Below are 17,243 nucleotides of genomic sequence, written 5' to 3'. Positions count from 1 at the left end.
CTGGGATGTGCTCATCTGTTTGGAAAGCAGCAGTACCAGCGTTTCCTTCCTCCAGCACCCACCACCTCACGGGCAAACGGGGGTGGAGGAGCCCCACAAACTGTGAGCAGCCTTCCTTCCCTGTGTCCTCTTCTTCTAACCTCTCTGCATATTCATATTTGGCCTTTAGGATCCACCAATACCTTGATTTCTCCTTCTCCACTCTCAATCACATTAATATCTAAAATCCCCTGTGCAGGACCAGGAGTTAGACTCGATGGTCCCTGTAGCTCCCTTACAATTCAGGATTTTCTCTAATTCTATGATCTCTGACTTTTAAGTCTCTATATCTTCTTCCCCAACCCGCATTTGACCTCTTCCTGCAAGACAACAGTTTGTTCATAAAATGTTTTCTTCGTAAGCCAGTTCCTTATTTAGGCAGCTGCTTTTCTCTTTCTGTCTGCAGGCCACGCTAAAAAAAACAACAACCAAGTCACAGATTTTGTGCATGTGAACCTTCACAGTTCTGCTTTTTACTTTCAAGTCTTAACAGTGCCTTTCCCAGCAAAGGCACTCCCACCCTTGTGGGATCAGCCAATTTATCCAGTCCTTCCAGTGTTTTATTTGAGGTGAAAACTGGACTTGTGTCTTAAGAAAGGATCTATCTTTGGTTCCTTCTTTCTCCAGATGATCTCCAGGTGGGTCCCAATCTTTGGGTCTTACAGTACACCTCAGACCAGTGCTATGAAGCAGTGATTTCCTCACGAGGATGCAAACACCCCAACTGGGATGGAGGGGACACTTCAGGCAAGCAGGAAAGAGAAAATGAAACCAGTTAAAAATAAATTTCCTGGAAAACAGCTCAGATTTGCAGACATTTTTAATTTGGTTTTTTAATTTCTTTTTCCAGGTTGAAAAATCCCACAAGTGAGAACTGTGTCTCAGACATCAAACAATTCTCCACAACTTTGCCTTAATGAGAGTCTTGGAGAAATCTGGACACTGTGGAAATGGGAGCTGTAGCACTGCCAGGAATTACACTCAGTCTCTTTCTGAACACCCTTTGCCACACTACAGCCATCACAGCCCGTGTTTTGGCCAAAATGGAGTAATTCCTGCAAAACAAATACTACCTATACCTCTCAGCTAACAAAAGAGTGTTATCAGCATGTGTCAAAACAGTGAAGAAGGAAGAAATGAGGCTGAACTCTACAGCATCCTCCGAGGGCAATTGGAGAGCCAGAGCCAAGTCTTGGAGCTGGATCCTTAATTTTTAAAGTGGTGCATGGAGAATTAAGCATTAATGGGAATGAAAGTTATCATGAAGCAAACTAAAAAGCTTGAAAATGTAAGTTTAAGTACAGGAGGTGCCAGCAGAGAGATAATTGGGTGCACTTCTGGCCTTATCTGCAAACTCTGCTGTACACAGAGCCATTAAAAGCAATCTCCCAGTGAAAGAGAATGCCTGCCTCATATTAAGCTGTTTAAGTGGTTGCTGTAATTATGCTTACAGATGTTTTCAGAATACATATGTAGGAAGCTGCAGGTCTTTAATTATAGGTAGGCTTGCAGAGGGTGCACTTTGCTCCACTGTAGATGAGCCTGTGCTGACCCAGGAGTGACCCCCCGACGTCTGTTTGGGGAGGACAGAGGCTGCTTTCCTTCTGCCTCTGAAATCAGCCACGATGGCAGTGACCCTCTGTGAAAGCATTTCCTTGCTCCAGCACACAGCAAACCACCGGCTCCTTATTCAAGGGCTGAGCCCCTCCCGGGAATGCCACTCTGGCAGGATGGATGGAGGCACTCTCGGCTCCTGGTGCTTCTCACTGCACGGCCAAGCATTTGCCCCCGGGGTCTGAGAGCCGCTCGCACTGGACTGGTACCACGGGGACAGGTAACAAAATAGGGCTGAATTTTCCCATCTCCTTCCAAGCCCAGCCCCACAGCTCTCTGAACCTGCTGCCCACTGATTTTCCCTGTCTTGTCAGATGTAGTGAACTTCCTGCTGATGGGGAAAACTGGCAGTGTCAGAGTAGGTGTCACCCTTCCCCTTCCCCTTCCTCTTCCCCTTCCCCTTCCCAAAGGAATCCAGCCCACAGAGATGATGAGTGCAAAGAGGGAGCAGTGATAATTACATGTTGTGTGGCATTATTATGGTTTACTTGATCCTACAAGAAAACCAAACCCCCCTCCTGTCACTGGCTTGGCTTTACCCATCCTTTCCCAGTGGATGATTCTTCAGGGCAATATCCCTGGCTATGCATGAGTGTGAAAAAAACATTAAGAGTAGAATTAGAAAGGTATTAAGAAAAGCAACAACATCAACATGCTTAAAAAGGTGGTTATCTAAGAGCAGGGGCTGTGTGGGAGATGACATCTCTCTCTCAAAAGTGACGTGACTCTTGTGCATCCAGGTACAGCTCAGCACTCAAATGTGCCACTTTTTAATGAATTTTTACTTTTGTTAGTCTGGCAGAACACATTTACTCCACAGAGAAAATCAGAATTACCCTCTCCATTCACATGAAAGGACAAGACCAACTTTTACACTTCATTTTCTTCTGGGTTTCTAATTGCAAACCAAAGGGCTCAGCACATAATGAGTTCATTAAGAGGATTAAGCACTTTTTTATTGAAATTAAATATTTGGAGACAGCAAATCCCATACAAGTGTCAAGAATGTATTGCTCATATTCAAAATTTCCTTTTTATTTTTTTTCATTTAGAATTCACTCTGAAAGGATAATTTTCCCCTCTCCCAGGTTAGCTGTGACCCACAGATGTGGCAGATACCCCTTTGTTTTGCAGAGGAATGTTCCCACACCCAGGTACTTTTTTTTTTGATGCTACTGTTGATTTCCCTTTTAGTTGAGCAGTCCTGCAGGGAGAGGGTTTTTATGTTGTAAAAGTGTACAACTCCCCATTGCTGTGATGCTGCAAAGCAAGAGAGAGGAAAACCACTCCTGGAAGTGGAAGTGGGCAAGTTAAACAAGGTGTTGTGTGGATGCTGGAAACGCAAAGGTGCTCAGCCAAAGTGACAGCAGGGGAGCCACAGTTTTGAGGGGGTTGTGTTTTTTTAATTTTCCTGAGGCAATAAAAGCCCTGTTTGAGGGTTGGTTATCCAGGCTGCACTGGGGAAGAGGAGGCAAAGCTGGGATCCTGTGCACACACAGCAGGTACAGGCAATAAGAATGATGAGAAGATTTCATAGGTGTTGAGGAACCACCTACCAGATCACCGTGTCGACAAGAGGAGCAGTAGTGGCAGAACAGTTTTGTGCTCCTGCCTGTAGCAAACCCATCCTTAACAGAGTGAGGATGGGGGAAATCATCACAGTGATCTCCCCTTCTTTTATTAAAAGCAACTAAACCAATAAACAGGAAGGAGGCATATGTGGAGAGACCAGAGTAGATGGAAAGAAAAGGGGGAAAAGGTTAAAGGATGGTTAACAAATTTAATTGTGAGCGTTTCCAGACTCTCTTGGAACTGGATGAAAGGCATTGATCTCCTCCAGGCTATCCTCAGTGTTTTTGGTTCAGGGCTGAGAGCTGAATTATGTAAAATACTCTTTCCTGCAACAATTTCACTGTTTCACTGTTTCCTGACCTTAAAACCCAGAATAATTTAACTACTTCAAGTGATTGGCCATAGTGACGTCTGCTGATAACTTGGAGCTAAGGCCTTGCCCACACTTAAAGCTTGTCAGCTCAGCTTTCTTACTAAAATAGTGCCTTTTTTTTTTTTTTTAACTAAATGCCTTCATTGGCAAAGAGCTTTGTGGAACACACTGTGGTACATGGAACCATTTGGGTGAAGAGAACTGTCATCCCAGCGTTGGGGGTTTTGCAGAGTAAGGTACAACCATAGAGGAAGTTTTTAAAGGGCCCTAAAATAATGCAAAATCATAGAATAGAATCACAGAATGGTTTGGGTTGGAAGGCACCTTGTTCCACCCCCTGCCATGGGCAGGGACACCTCCCACTGTCCCAGGTTGCTCCAAACCTCATCCAACCTGGCCTTGGACACTTCCAGGGATGGGGCAGCCACAGCTTCTCTGGGCAACCTGTGCCAGGGCCTCCCCACCCTCACAGGGAAACTCTTCTTCCCAACATCTTAACCTTCCCTCTGTCAGAGGGACCACATCTTTCACAGGCTGGGTTGTCTCCAAGTGCCAGAATCCACTGCTCAGTGTGAAACTTTTGTGTTTCTTGTCACCTCAGTCCATCATGAGTGGTGATCTTTACTGGTCAGTGATGGAGGAGGAGTCAACAGCATATGGTGAAAGGAAAATCCAAATAAAGAAGCCACTGATGGGACAGGGAATGCTTAGATTAGACAGATGCCTCAGATATCACACTGGTTTTCATATTTATATATATACTTCATCAATTGTACATGGATATGAACTTTTTAATTCACAGGAAGACATTCTCTTCAGTTTACTTTAACCTGAGAAAAGTTAACTTACTTAACCTGACAATTTCAGTTCTTTTATTTCCCTGAACTACACTTGACACGAGCAAATTATACTTGTGAATCATGGAAGTGATCGTGGGATGGAGACCTCTATTTGCTCTCCTGCTTCTACAGAAAATAGCAGCTACTATGGAAAACTGTTTAAAGGACAAAAACAACACAATCTTTTGTGTTCTTGGCCTTTGGGAAGTTATTCTTTGGGATATCACAGGACTCATCAGTGAGACCAGGTTGCATATGAAGACAAAGAAATAGTTGTATATTTTAACTACCATATGTTGTCTCTTAAAATAAGATTTTTTTCTTTTAATTTTAGCTTCTTTTGTGGATTTCCATTATAAATAGATCTCTCCCTTTCTCTTTCTCTGCCTGTTGTACTTCTGACTACTGGAATTTGTACATAACTCAAGAGTTTAACATTTAGTGTTACACTGAACCATAACTAGATTTTTTTCCTGTACGTGGACAACAACAGGGACTTGGAAAAAAAAAACCACATCAGAGTGTTTTCTATGCAGGAAGATGGTGCAATGCCAGCTCTGCTCATTCAAATATCTATTGATGGCTGTAACAGAGATACTAAAAGTGCTGGCTGCAGCAGAGCAACTAAAAATTCCTTGGCATATAGTGCTTCCCAGCATTTACCTTCCCTGGCACTAGAAGGAATGTTCAGGAACTTGCCCTGTTCCAGATTTTATGATCACAAAATCATCTGCAGATATCTGTAAGAGTAATGAACCACTTACATGTATTTGCAGTACTAAAAAGCACTGATGAGCTGGACAATGGTCCCAGTCACATTTGCAGTACAGACTCAGGAGTGGGATTTAGAAGGTTTTTAAGCTTTTTTTTTTGGAGGTTTCTCCTTAGCCTACTTACCATAGAATCATGGAATGGTTTAGGGAACCTTGAAGACCATCTAGTCTACCCTCCTGCCATGGGCAGGGGCACCTTCCACTAGACCAGGTTGTTCCAAGCCCCGTCCAACCTGGCCTTGGACACTTCCAGGGATGGAGCAACCACAATTTCTCTGGGCAACCTGTGCCAGGGTCTCCCCACCCTCACAGGGAAGAATTCCTTCCCAATATCCCATTCTAACCCTGCCCTCTGGCAGTTTGCAGCCATTCCTCCTTCTCCTGGCATAAGAGAAGATGATTCTCCTACTCAGGAAAACAGTAGGTAGGTCTTCAGCAGTTCATCCTACATGTGGATTTTTGAATGTAAGCGCTACCTTGGAGTGAAAAGTCTAGTCTGGATACCTCATGAAAAACAAGGAGATTGTCCTATGGGATTTTTAAATTCAAGTTCATCTGTAATTTTTTCTCCACATCTGCAAGCTCATGGGTTATGAAGTGTCAGGATCGTAAAACGCCTGCAGGCTTTCAAGCTTCAGCCTGTGCTTTTGAAAAGCATGTAATTCCTGTTTATTCCCACATCACTTTTCGTGAAAGTTAATTGAACCCTCCCATTTCCAGAGGCATTGGGAAAAGCCTTGTGCCTAACAGCTAGTGTTTCCTATCAAATGAGATATGGGAGCTAGAGATTCAGTGGAAACTTTAGAGCTGAGACACATCCTACAAATACCATCTCCAACTGGATTTTTCCCTTCCCCACTTGAATGCATGCTCCAACCACTGGAGAAGCTGAAATGAGGAATACAGCCAGATTATGCAAGAGGGCTATTTATTTTCTATTCATTCTGTATAAATTTATCCCTTTTTAGTTAAACAGATTCCCTTCTCCTTATCTCCCTCATCATCTTTGTAGTTAGCCACAGTATTTTAGCCATGATGGTCTAGGGTTTAAGAGAAGTAATGGCTTTCATGGGGAGAAAGTTTATCTTCACTGGATTACTCTAAAAGAACAGATAAGCATCCAGGCATGCAAGTCTGGATGTTTGGAAAGGAACTGCTTATTTGAAAGCTTGGCCTTTCTCTCCAGCTTTTCCACTTTGTCTAATAAAAGCATTTTTCCTTGCAAAACTTGCCGTGACTACTCCTGAAATGCCACACAAAGTCAGGGGACAGCAGTTTGGATTCCCAGTCAGGAGAGGCTCAGAGGCAAATTTTGAAGAGCTGGAATACCAGCCACAAACATGAGCTATATGTAGGTCTCATGGGCTCAGATAGGAGCAGGTCTGGGTTTTTTTGGCTGCAGACACTCCAGGCCATTCCTTGGCAGCGTTTCAGGAGCAATATTTACACAAGGATGAAGCGCAACTTTGTCAAGGCATTTGCACAAATTTAAAACTTTGTTTTTCCTTGCTATTATTTATAATAGCAGACTGGAAAAAAAATAAAAATAAACCAACCCAGAGTTGGTTTCCCTATAAAGGAATTTTAATTAGTTTTCATGAGGATTGAGTGACACTGTGGGTCCTTTCTCATGGACATGGGTCCTGGGTTTCTTCCTCAGACATGGTGAAAGCAGCTTGGTATAAGTTTTATCAGAGGAAAAGCAACACTGGAGAGTGGTCAATCCTGAGATGAACTGTGAGGATGAGGAGGAAAAGGAAAATACTTTTTCTTCTTATTGGGAATTCTCTATTGATAATGAGGAGCAGGGGCCTTAGCACGAGGGATTTATGCTGAGTAGTCTGTCTTTGCTGAGCTGGAGAACAAGCCATTTTTTCACCCATAACATGAAACAAATTTCTTTTGGCTTCAGGTTGGTCTCTGAATATATGATAATGTAGATAAAGATTTCTTGAATTTCACTTCAGCTTTAAAAGGAAAAGGAAATATCTGTATTTAAAATCTGTGGTCACATATGGACCTTGGTAAGGTCTGTTGATACTGAACGCTTTGCTGGCAGCTTCTCAGTACACAGGAGATACACTCTGTGCACCAAAGAACAGAAAAATAACAATGGACTACTAAGTTAACTCTGCTGATTGCTCTAGAAATGAGCACAAGAGAGAGACATTCCATAGTTTTCTGCAGTGAATGATCCCATGGACCTCTGATTCTGAGAAATGAATTTGTATACCTGCATGGGCTCATCAGGGATGAAAATAGTACATTGTTCTTGTAGCTGATTAGAGCTATTTAGAAAATTGCAGTTTCATTTTGTAGGTGAATGCTGGAATTTCTTAATTTCTTCTCATTCCAGACTGGAATAAAATGTTAACATTTGCTGATGTAATAATCATCAAGTAACAGTAATGTAGCGCTATAGTTAAAAAAAACCCAAACAAACCCAAAGAAAAAATGAAGATTGTATCTTATTGAAATGAAACATTGACAGATTCATTAGGAAACTAGAAAATGTAGACAAAATTGATATATCACCTCAAACACTGCTGTTGCAAAACTGGACTGGTCCAAGTGCTGCTCCACGTCTGTCTTAGCAAGGACTGTAGGATACAGCAGGCAAGTGTTCCCTGTTCCTGCCCCAGCAGCACCCACAGGGTATGATACACGGTAAGCTTCATCCTGACATGTTCTGGGGGTGGAAAAACACATTTTTGGCAAACTATGATGTCTATCTTTCTATTCCTGGCTCCACTCCCTTTGTTCAAAAGGTAACTCGGTCCAGATTTGATCTCGGCACTTAAATTCTACCTTGCAATAAAGCAGTGGTGGAAATGGTGGGAAACATCATAACACAAAGTCTGGTAGACACAAAGGGTGAAATCAGTCCCAGAAACTCCATTTTGCTCCAGAGGTCTTTAAAGTGAAAAGCTTCAAACCTTTATTCTTGCTGACAGAGTTAGAAATGTATGAGGCTGTCAAAACCAAACTCAGATGCAGTGTTGTGTCTGTCACCGTGCTGGTGGAGTTTAGATAGGATTGAGAAAAAGAATTTGCTTCCTCGGTAGCAGAAAATTGCTTATTTTACAAGGTGCCATGGAGAGTGTTATCTACTTGGGATTTATGGGGTAGAGGCTTTAATAATGCATTTCAGCAGGAAAGGAGTATTTGTTTTATGACACCCTTCCCAGGGTGGTGGCTGGCTTTTAGATGCACTGTGGCTTGAAAATTAACAGTGCACCTATCAGAGAGCTGTGATACCACTTAACCCAAGGGCAAGGCTGGATTTGCAAAGGAGTGGGAGCTCAAAGTGTTCCCAGGACCTGGGCTGTGGAGGGACCTCAGCTGGCAGGTGTCCCGGTGGGGCAGTGTCAGGAGAAGAACATTGAGGCACTAAATGTAGCTCATTATTTTGGACAGCACCTCTTTGTGTGGAAATGCCATCAGCAACAGCAGTGGTGTTGAAGCCATAAGAGGCTGTTCCTGCAGGATGGTGTCGGGGTGTGCTCCCGTGAAATGCTGCTGGTTGACATCTGATAACAGCGGGGAGACAGCACAGGCCTCTGAACCAAATTCACTGAGGATAAAAATGATGCTGTTGCCTTTATATTAAAGTCAGAGGACCAGAAAGCAGACCATAATGTGCAGTTATTTGGCAAGCAGCAGCTCTGTCAGCTGAGTGGAACTGACACAGCGGGCTGAGCAGGGAGGAAGGCATGTCGTGACAAACAGCTAGCAGGAGGGTAATATCAAGTAGGTGCAGAGAGTTATTTGTTGCTTAATGAGGAGTCTCTTGAGGTTCAAAATTTACAGTGCTTTCACAGTTCAATTTTGCTGGAGTAGGAAAAAAAAATAACCATTGAGTGGAGTGCAGTGATGTAGTGATGAACAGAGGAAGTAGCACAGACCTTGAAGACCTAAACCCCAAAATTATATTGACAAGGGAAGGCAGACTGAGAACACCAGCCAGAAAAGGTCAGCTAGGGCATAGTATGGGGGTGGTAATTAGGCCACTAATTAGATTCTTTAGGGCAGGCTGGGGAAGGAAGAATGCTTTACAGTGGAAAAAGGAAGAAAAATTCCCAGCACACTGTGAGACAGGCATCACCATTCCCTTCAGACCAATCTGCCTCATGATTGCTGTGATGAGCCAAGTTCTTGCTGGTATGAGAAGCAGTCTGAGCAGCTGGGGGTGGGATACAAGGACTTTATGCCAGGAGTAAGTAAGTTTTCTTCACCACAGAAAAACTGGAGTTCAGAGAAGAACCTACTGAGAGTCCTCCACCCTCCCCGTAGGAAAGTCCTTGGTCAAATAAGTGGGATCAAAGCTGGAGTTTGGTGCAGGAGAGGCAGGAACAGAGGTATTCAAGATAGGAATCATCCTTTGCAAGCCAGAGTGCACTGCTGTCTCTCTGTAATGTGTAGGCAACGGGAGTAAGGTCAATTAAAAAGGCTGAATATATTCCCATGGAGTGAGGAAGAGTAGGGTTAGAGTGGGTATTTGGAAGAAATTCTTCCCTGTGAGGGTGGGGAGGCCCTGGCACAGGTTGCCCAGAGGAGCTGTGGCTGCCCCATCCCTGGAAGTGTCCAAGGCCAGGTTGGACAGGGCTTGGAGCAACCTGGGCTAGTGGAAGGTGTCCCTGCCCATGGCAGGGATTGTAAATACTTGAACAGTGGTCCAATGTATCCACAAACAAAACCAGTGAACTGTGCTGGGCCAACCAGACAGGAGAAAACCAAACCTAGTTAACATTACACTCTACTGTAATGATGTTTCTTATCTCTGTACACCCTGAAAGTAAAATTTGGAGTCCAGGTACACACTATATTGAATGTACAGCCCACATACATTATGGAAAATCTTACCCCACAGTCAATTGTCCTTGACATTCAAAACTGATGGGGAACAACCTTTTTTTGTGGGTGGCCATTGGAAAGAGCACAATGCCTTCAACTCCACTGATAAGAGTTCCCTAAAGAAAAATTAGACCCCAGACTTAGTGGTGGAACTTCTCTGGTTGCATCTTCCTGAGAATCCTGTTACTTTGGTCAGAATTTCACCTAATTCAATTAAGACCATATATGTCATAAAGAGTTGTCCTCACACTTGTTTGGGCTAACACTGGGATGAAAAAAGGGAGACTTTGAATAAGGAAGAGGACTTAATAACCTAATAACTAATAGCCAAGATGTGGTCCTCAGCTACAGTGCACCGTGGCAGTGAGAATAAGAGGTTGTTGGCCCAGAAAGTTTATCAGAGGTTGCCTTTTCAGCTCTCCAGCAGCAGAAAACACCAGGAGCCTTTGCTCAGCTGGTGACCAGCAGAAAAGAAAAAAAAATAGATTGTCATTTTTTCACACAGCAACACTTGCCAGACTCAGCTGCAGCCTGGTGGTGAGAATTCTTGTTGCCTGAGGAAGTCTCCAGCAGAGCTGCAGGGAACACAGAGTACGGGCAAAGCATGGTTCTTTGTTTTTCCTGAGCTTTGGGACCACTCCACCTTCACGGAGCCGCCGGCCCCCGACAGCCTGGGTCAATGGCTCAGCATAAAGCCAACTGCTCTTTCTCCTGAAAAATAAGAAGAGAAAAGGAGCAGGGATAAAATCTGATTGTGAAATTGGAAATAGAGGGATGTGCCAGGAGGGAGAGGAAGAGGAGTGCCCAGTTTGGCAGGAGGAGTGTGAGCCAGGGGAGCGGAGCAGGCAGCCCCCCGGCAGGGAGCTCTCGCCAGGACAAGAGGAAAAGCTCAGCAAACATGAAGCCTTTGGGGTTAAAACAAATGCTTCAACTTGGGATGGAAATGCTGATGTTTCAATCAATGGGGCCACAGCAATTAAGGGGTTATTTTTATTTCCTTGAAGGAAGTGGGAAATGGACAGAAATGTGGAATTTTCTCGCCTCCCACCTTCAATAGATGTGCAGGGAGTGCTGAGGGAGCTCACGAGGCCCTGGTGACTCCCAGTGCTCCCCAGGTTCACTGGGCAATACTTTCAAGTTATTTGCAGACAGTAATTGACAGCAGTAGTTTAATTAAACAAAAACAGCAAGACAGTTTCTTGCTCAAAGGGCAGACAATAATAATTTTCTAGAAATGGATCCCTCCAGCTCTCACTGAGGATAAACACTCAGAGAACTTGCAAATGCTGATAAGTGACTTCGAGCCTACTTTGTTATCTTGCTTTTTTTCTTACTGTGAAGTTGTTGGGAGGAATAAAAAGAGCTAGAAATCTTTATTATTCCTCCCAAGGGATTCATTGCATTCTACTTTGCATTGCTTCATCTTATTACCAATTTTCACTGTACATGCTTTTAATAAATACTTTTTGCTATAAAGATAAGAATAATACTCATCAGATTAATGGTTTTGCAGTAGTTTAAATGAAAATGATTATTAATAATATTAACAGTGACCTTGATACAGTAGAAAGCTCCTAACTGGGAAATTTTTGAAGTGCTTTACAGTATAAGAAACCTTTATTTCTGTTTTTTCTCTGCCAGCACTGGAAGGGAAAGTAGGAGACAGAAATTTAGATATTTGTGGAAATGGCTCAATGATTATTTCCTATTATAGATCACTGCAGTCTGGTTTATTAAAAATATCTTTTCATCCCCAACTTCTCCCTGAGGTATTTCTGCTGCCTACCAGCACTGCAATGAATGAACGAAGACACCAGATGGGCACTTGCCTTCCAGAGAGTGTGTAAGTCTTTTGGGGTTCTGCACAGATTCCAGCATATGGGTCAGACTGACATTGCTTTTTTGAACCAGAAGTAAAAAAGGCAATGGTGCTCCAGCAGCTTTTCTAGGCACTTCTGCATCTTCTCATCCAAAAAGCTTTCCTTTTACATCATTTTTCCCTATGAAAACCATACACAAGCTGAGTTTAGAGCAGCCTTAGCTGCAGCCAGGACATGCCAGACCAGCTTCACTGATGATTCTATGACAGGGATGACTGTGCTAGCACAGGATTTTATTCCTGCATGGCAAAATGAAGCCAAGCCAGAGGTTATATCCCAGGACTGCCTGATGTCCAGGGAGCTGGGAGCTTCCAGGAAGACACAGATGTCCTGTCCACACATCAGACCTGCAAGTCTCCAGCCCATCTGTGCAAGATGAGAGCAGTTGGCCTGGCATGGGTCAGGAACACTGTAATGGCTGTGGACCATCTCTGTGTTTGATCTCCATTGCTGTGGGAAACACATCAGACATTTCCAGTGGTCTCAGTGCTTGGTATGAACCGCTGCAAATCACTGAGTCATAGACTGGTTTGGGTTGGAAGGGAAATTAAAGGTCATCTTTTTCCAACCCCCTCCCATGGGCAGGGACAGCTTCCACTAGACCAGGTTGCTCCACGCCCCGTCCAACCTGGCCTTTAATCCTGGACAAGTGAAGAAAATCCTGAAATTGCAGCCCACCAGAGAAGAGAAGTTCGAGGAGCTTTGTAAAACTCGTTCAATAAATCAGTCAACCACACTGAAGTTTGCACCCTTCTATGTTGCATCACTTTGCATAAAAAATAATCACCTGCAAGTAAATCACCAACTATGGTTTCCTTTGCATCCCTGTATATTTCCCAAACATTTTTCTTTGTTCATATGTAGGCTGCATTTGAGATTGGGAGCACAAGGAACTGAGCACCAAAGGTTTTTGCATGATTTTTTGCAGCCTGCAGTAGCTATAGGCCTAAAAACTCCTACAGAAGCCTTTGATACTGGTAGTTATATGTTCTACAAGAGAGAGTCATCTATTCTGAACAAAGAGCTCTCAAACATAGGTATTGTTTTAATCTAACATGAGAGGTAATTCCAGTATTCTGGAAGTGCAGTCAGAGGGAAAAAGTATTACAAATTTCCAGTGCTAAGGAGAGATTTTAAACTTAAAACCCAAGAGTTTACATAAGGTTAAGCCTTGAGATTTCCAGGTCTGAAAAATCTGATAATGTCAAAATTCTTGTCTTTACAGCACTGAGAGCTGTCACATTGCTCATTTGCTTTCATAGTTTGTGGACATTTTTGCACACTAAGGCATAAATTTAACAGAATAAACAGTAATGTAAAAAACTACAGATGGTAACTCAGAGCAGCCAAGCATTGCTTCCAAAGGTACATTTAACTTTAGAGTTCCCTGGTTTAGGAGGTGGCAGATGTCAAACCTGACATTGCACTAATGTAACTTTCACAAATGTAATTTTTTGGTGGGGGGGTCAAATTCAGAGAGAATTTGCTTTAGCTGAGGCTGCTACATTACCTCAAACACCACATGTATGTGTGGATATGTGACTCATTTTAGGTATTTGGGTTTGGCTTTTCAATTTGGGGGAGGCAGCTGGATTTTACAATGGGATGGAGAGTATCAGCAAACACCTGGTGACAGAAGTTAGAAGACATTTGAAGTGAAGAATTTATTGCATATGATCACCTAGAATAACTTATTGCTCTGCTTCTACCAGGGAGGTGTAAAGAGAGTGGGAGATGTAAATAAGAAAATGTGACTGAATCACTGTAGGAACCTGCACTAACTCCATCAATGACTCCTGCAGAGCTTGAGGAACTGTGCAAGAGCTTGACCTTGCTGTCAACACATCCTTTTCCCCCCTCAACATTACAATGTCCCTAGCATTGGGTATAAATTAAATGTAGATGCATTTTACAGGAATATGTAGATCCCAGCATGCACATTCACCTCTCTGCTTTGGCATTGCTAATCTGTCTCTGTTCCTCACTCTGATTTACAGCAGTCCTTAAAATGCACACTAAGGCCTCTCAGTAGTGTTTATGTCACTGTCACTTTTTCATTTTGTCTTGCTCTTATATTTCCAAGCAGGCAGAAACTGGCAGCCACTGTCTTAAGCATAAAAGTGAATTGAAAAAAATAACAATGGCCAAAGGATTTTGTGGAAACCAGAGGCGTGAAGGGAGGTGTCCAGGCTTCCTAACAGTGTGATTAAATGTGGCATTACAGCCTTAGTGAGTTAATACAGCACCAACTGCCCACAACTGACACCGTAATTTTACCATCCAGAAATATTCCAGGGAAATGGACATTTTTTGTCATTGCCAGGAAAGCTGAATTGGTAACGAACAGAATGATGGTGAAATGCAGAAAGTCTTGGTTCTTGAGCAAAAGCACATTAGTTCCTGGGACATGAGGCTCATTTGTAACAGGGATCTGATTCACATAATCAACACAAAGGCTAAACACTGAAGAGAAGATTTTCAGAAATAAAGATTGATTTCTGTGCCAGTCCTGCTATGAGAAACACACTCCCAAATTGCATTTTTGTGCCCAGAAGTGGGTGTTTGGATGCCTAAATATCTATTTGTGCCTACCATCGGGCAGTTTGCCTGTGCATCCAGAGGAAAAGCAATAGAGGGATGGGTTTTCCAACTCTGAACTCCCTGGTGGTGCTTCTTGGCTCTCACTTTGAGGAGAACTGGCTCGGTGTGCTTCCCTGCCCTGCTCGCTGTTGCTGGGTAGAATCCACGAGCCACTGGAGTGCTCCATGGCACCACTCCGAGCTCTTGGAATAGGGAGGAGACTCTCCCTCTGTCTCCTCTGCGGTACAGCCATGCTTGACATTAATATTTCACTTTTCACCAGAAAGTTCTCAAAGCTCTTTTCAAGCCTTATTGAGGTTCACATCACACTTAAGGATGATGCAAATGTCCTAATGACAGGGAAAATGAGGACAAGAGAAGCGAAGGGACTTGCTCAATATCACACAGTTGCAGCCTTGAGACTGAAACATGAGATGTGAGTCTCGGTAGTTTGCTCTAACCACTAATAAATAATAATGACTGGCCATATTGATAATTAATAGTGCTTTTACCGAGCTTAATACACATAAAGAGCTGTTGAAATACTCATTTGTTCACCCTTGCTGATCAGTGGGGCGATGCGTGGCCTTCATCCTGCAACCCTCTCCACTTTGCAGATGTAGAAAATCACTGAGTTAGTCAGATATGGCTCCACAGCTGGAAGCTGAGCATGGAAGTGCTTGCAGAATGAGGCATGAAAGAGGATGCTCAGAGTGTCTGGATTTTGGCTTGTCACTGGAGTGCCTGATGTAGGGGTGCTCGAGCTGAGAACTTGGTCTACCTTACTGCCAGAAGAGAAGCAAGCTCCATTAGAAGCCCATTCAAAGCCTGTGAATTAGAAGCTATTTCCCTCTGCTGAGCCTCTGGAGAGACGAACATTAGAGATCTCAAGCCAGACATGTGAATATTCTCCCTTAAGTGCTTATTATTATTCCCATTTTGCAGGTGGGTGAACTGGAAAGGACAGGACTGTGCTAAATTAAGCGAGCTGCCTGCACTGGTTAGGCTCCCTCTTTGCTCCCCCATAAAACTCCTGGAAATGTGTCTGAGGGGAGAAAAAAAAAAAAAAAAAGAATGTAAAGCTGAATAAATCTCCAGGGAATATGTTCAGGTTGTAAAAATACAGAGACAGTATCGAAATACCTCAAAGTGCTCTCTGAATATATGGTGAGTCATGAGCACTGTATATTAAATGGTCAACGCTTCTTCAACAGAGGTAATTTCTCATGCGAGACCACAGGAGTCACAGGAATTGGCTTTGCACCAAACTGCCTGATTCAGCAAGATATTAGCAGTGTGCAGAAGCTCTGCTCTTATGTTTCAGTTTCTAGGCACTGGGAGAGGACAAGGGGAATTGAGGGGTTCCTCACGGTTTCGAGTATGATGGCGTTTTAACTGTATGACCGGAAACCTGTCAGAAAAAAATGCATTAAGAGTAAATAATCACAGAATCACAGAACCACAGAGTGGTTTGGGTTGGAAGGGACCTTAAAAACCATCTCATTCCAACCCCTGCCATGGGCAGGGACACCTCCCACTAGACCAGGTTGCTCAACGTAATATATGTATGAAATTCATCTTTCCCATGCTATTTCTTCTGCTTGTGTGATGGAGGCTGAGTTTTATCTCTCTGTCTTCCGCCACCTCTGGTATTTTTTCTAATGTTAAAATTAGGCTGCAACTGTGGTAGTCATTAAAAATTATCATATGAGAAAATGTTTATCAGTTCCATCATTGCAGGTGCACTGGAAGAATGATTGCAAATTAAAATGGCTTGGTAACAAGGCCTGAGTTAGCAAAAAAAAAAAAGAAAAAAAAAGCAGAAGAAAGGTATATTAATTTTTCTGAAATTAGAAGATAGAATAACACTCGGAGAAAACATTTATCATTATGTCAGCAAGGAGGTATGTGACTGATCTTTGTAATAATGGGTTTCATAACTTTGAAGGTAAAGACAGTTGATCTATCGCGGTATTTTTCATATAACATCTTGCAAGTTAAATGACTTTATTTGTGTATCTAAAATGAAGGCTAATCCAGCAAAAGCAGGCTTGGAAATTCATCTTTTTGCAGTTGTACAAGGTCAAGGCCCATCCTCTGCTCCTGAAGGAAAGCAGGATGGCACAGGCCATCTCTACACCAGTAAACCCTCTTAGAAAAGCAGGCTGACCTCCTGCAGTGACCTCACTGATGATGCCATACCTACAGGAACAGTGACTGACCTCACTGTTCCTGGAACCAGGTACCCTTTGGGCTAAAATGAGGCATGGAAAAGCACAGAAGCATGGAATCATAGCACATCTTGAGTTGGAAGGGACCCACAAGGACAATCAAGTCCAGGTCCTGGCCCTGCACAGGAGCACCCCAACAATCCCCCCATGGCAGAGTGGGAGCTCTTGGCTGGGCTCCAGACTCTGCCCCTCCCTCCTCTGACACTGGCCAGGTGGCAACTTCTCATCAGGTGTGAGGAGTGCCCAGAGTCCCCCTTGGATCCCTCCTCACACAGTGACAGGGTTTACTCTTTGTACAAGAACCTCTATTGCAACAAATAGCGATTTCATACAGTGAGTGCTCATCCCACAAATTCAGCATTAATAAATCAGCCTTGGTACTTGAAATATTTATAAATTGTGGCTAAAAGAAACAGTCTTCTTTTTTTTTTTTTTTTTTTTTTTGGTCCAGCAATATGAGATGTTTATCCAGAATGTAAACAATTTTT

The 17,243-nt window shown here is 43.2% G+C and overlaps 1 protein-coding gene and 1 long non-coding RNA gene across 2 annotated transcripts in view; one reads left to right on the top strand and one right to left on the bottom strand.

The window, feature by feature from the left end:
- LOC127477212 (uncharacterized) overlaps positions 1 to 17,243 on the bottom strand; it is a 629,249-nt gene that overhangs the window by 475,548 nt on the left and 136,458 nt on the right. The gene's annotated exons all lie outside the window — the stretch shown is intronic.
- CHST15 (carbohydrate sulfotransferase 15) overlaps positions 1,797 to 17,243 on the top strand; it is a 68,736-nt gene continuing 53,289 nt past the window's right edge. Inside the window, exon 1 of the mRNA XM_051801168.1 lies at positions 1,797 to 1,873. The gene's annotated coding sequence lies outside the window, so the exon portion shown is untranslated. The remainder of the gene's footprint in view (positions 1,874 to 17,243) is intronic.

This window comes from Manacus candei, unplaced genomic scaffold (assembly GCF_025592945.1).
Source record: "Manacus candei isolate 608988 ecotype Guabito, Panama unplaced genomic scaffold, ASM2559294v1 h1tg000050l, whole genome shotgun sequence".
Classification (NCBI taxonomy): Eukaryota; Metazoa; Chordata; class Aves; order Passeriformes; family Pipridae; genus Manacus; species Manacus candei.
The sequence above is the reverse complement of the archived record's forward strand: the minus strand, read 5'-3'. Positions and strand labels throughout refer to the sequence as shown.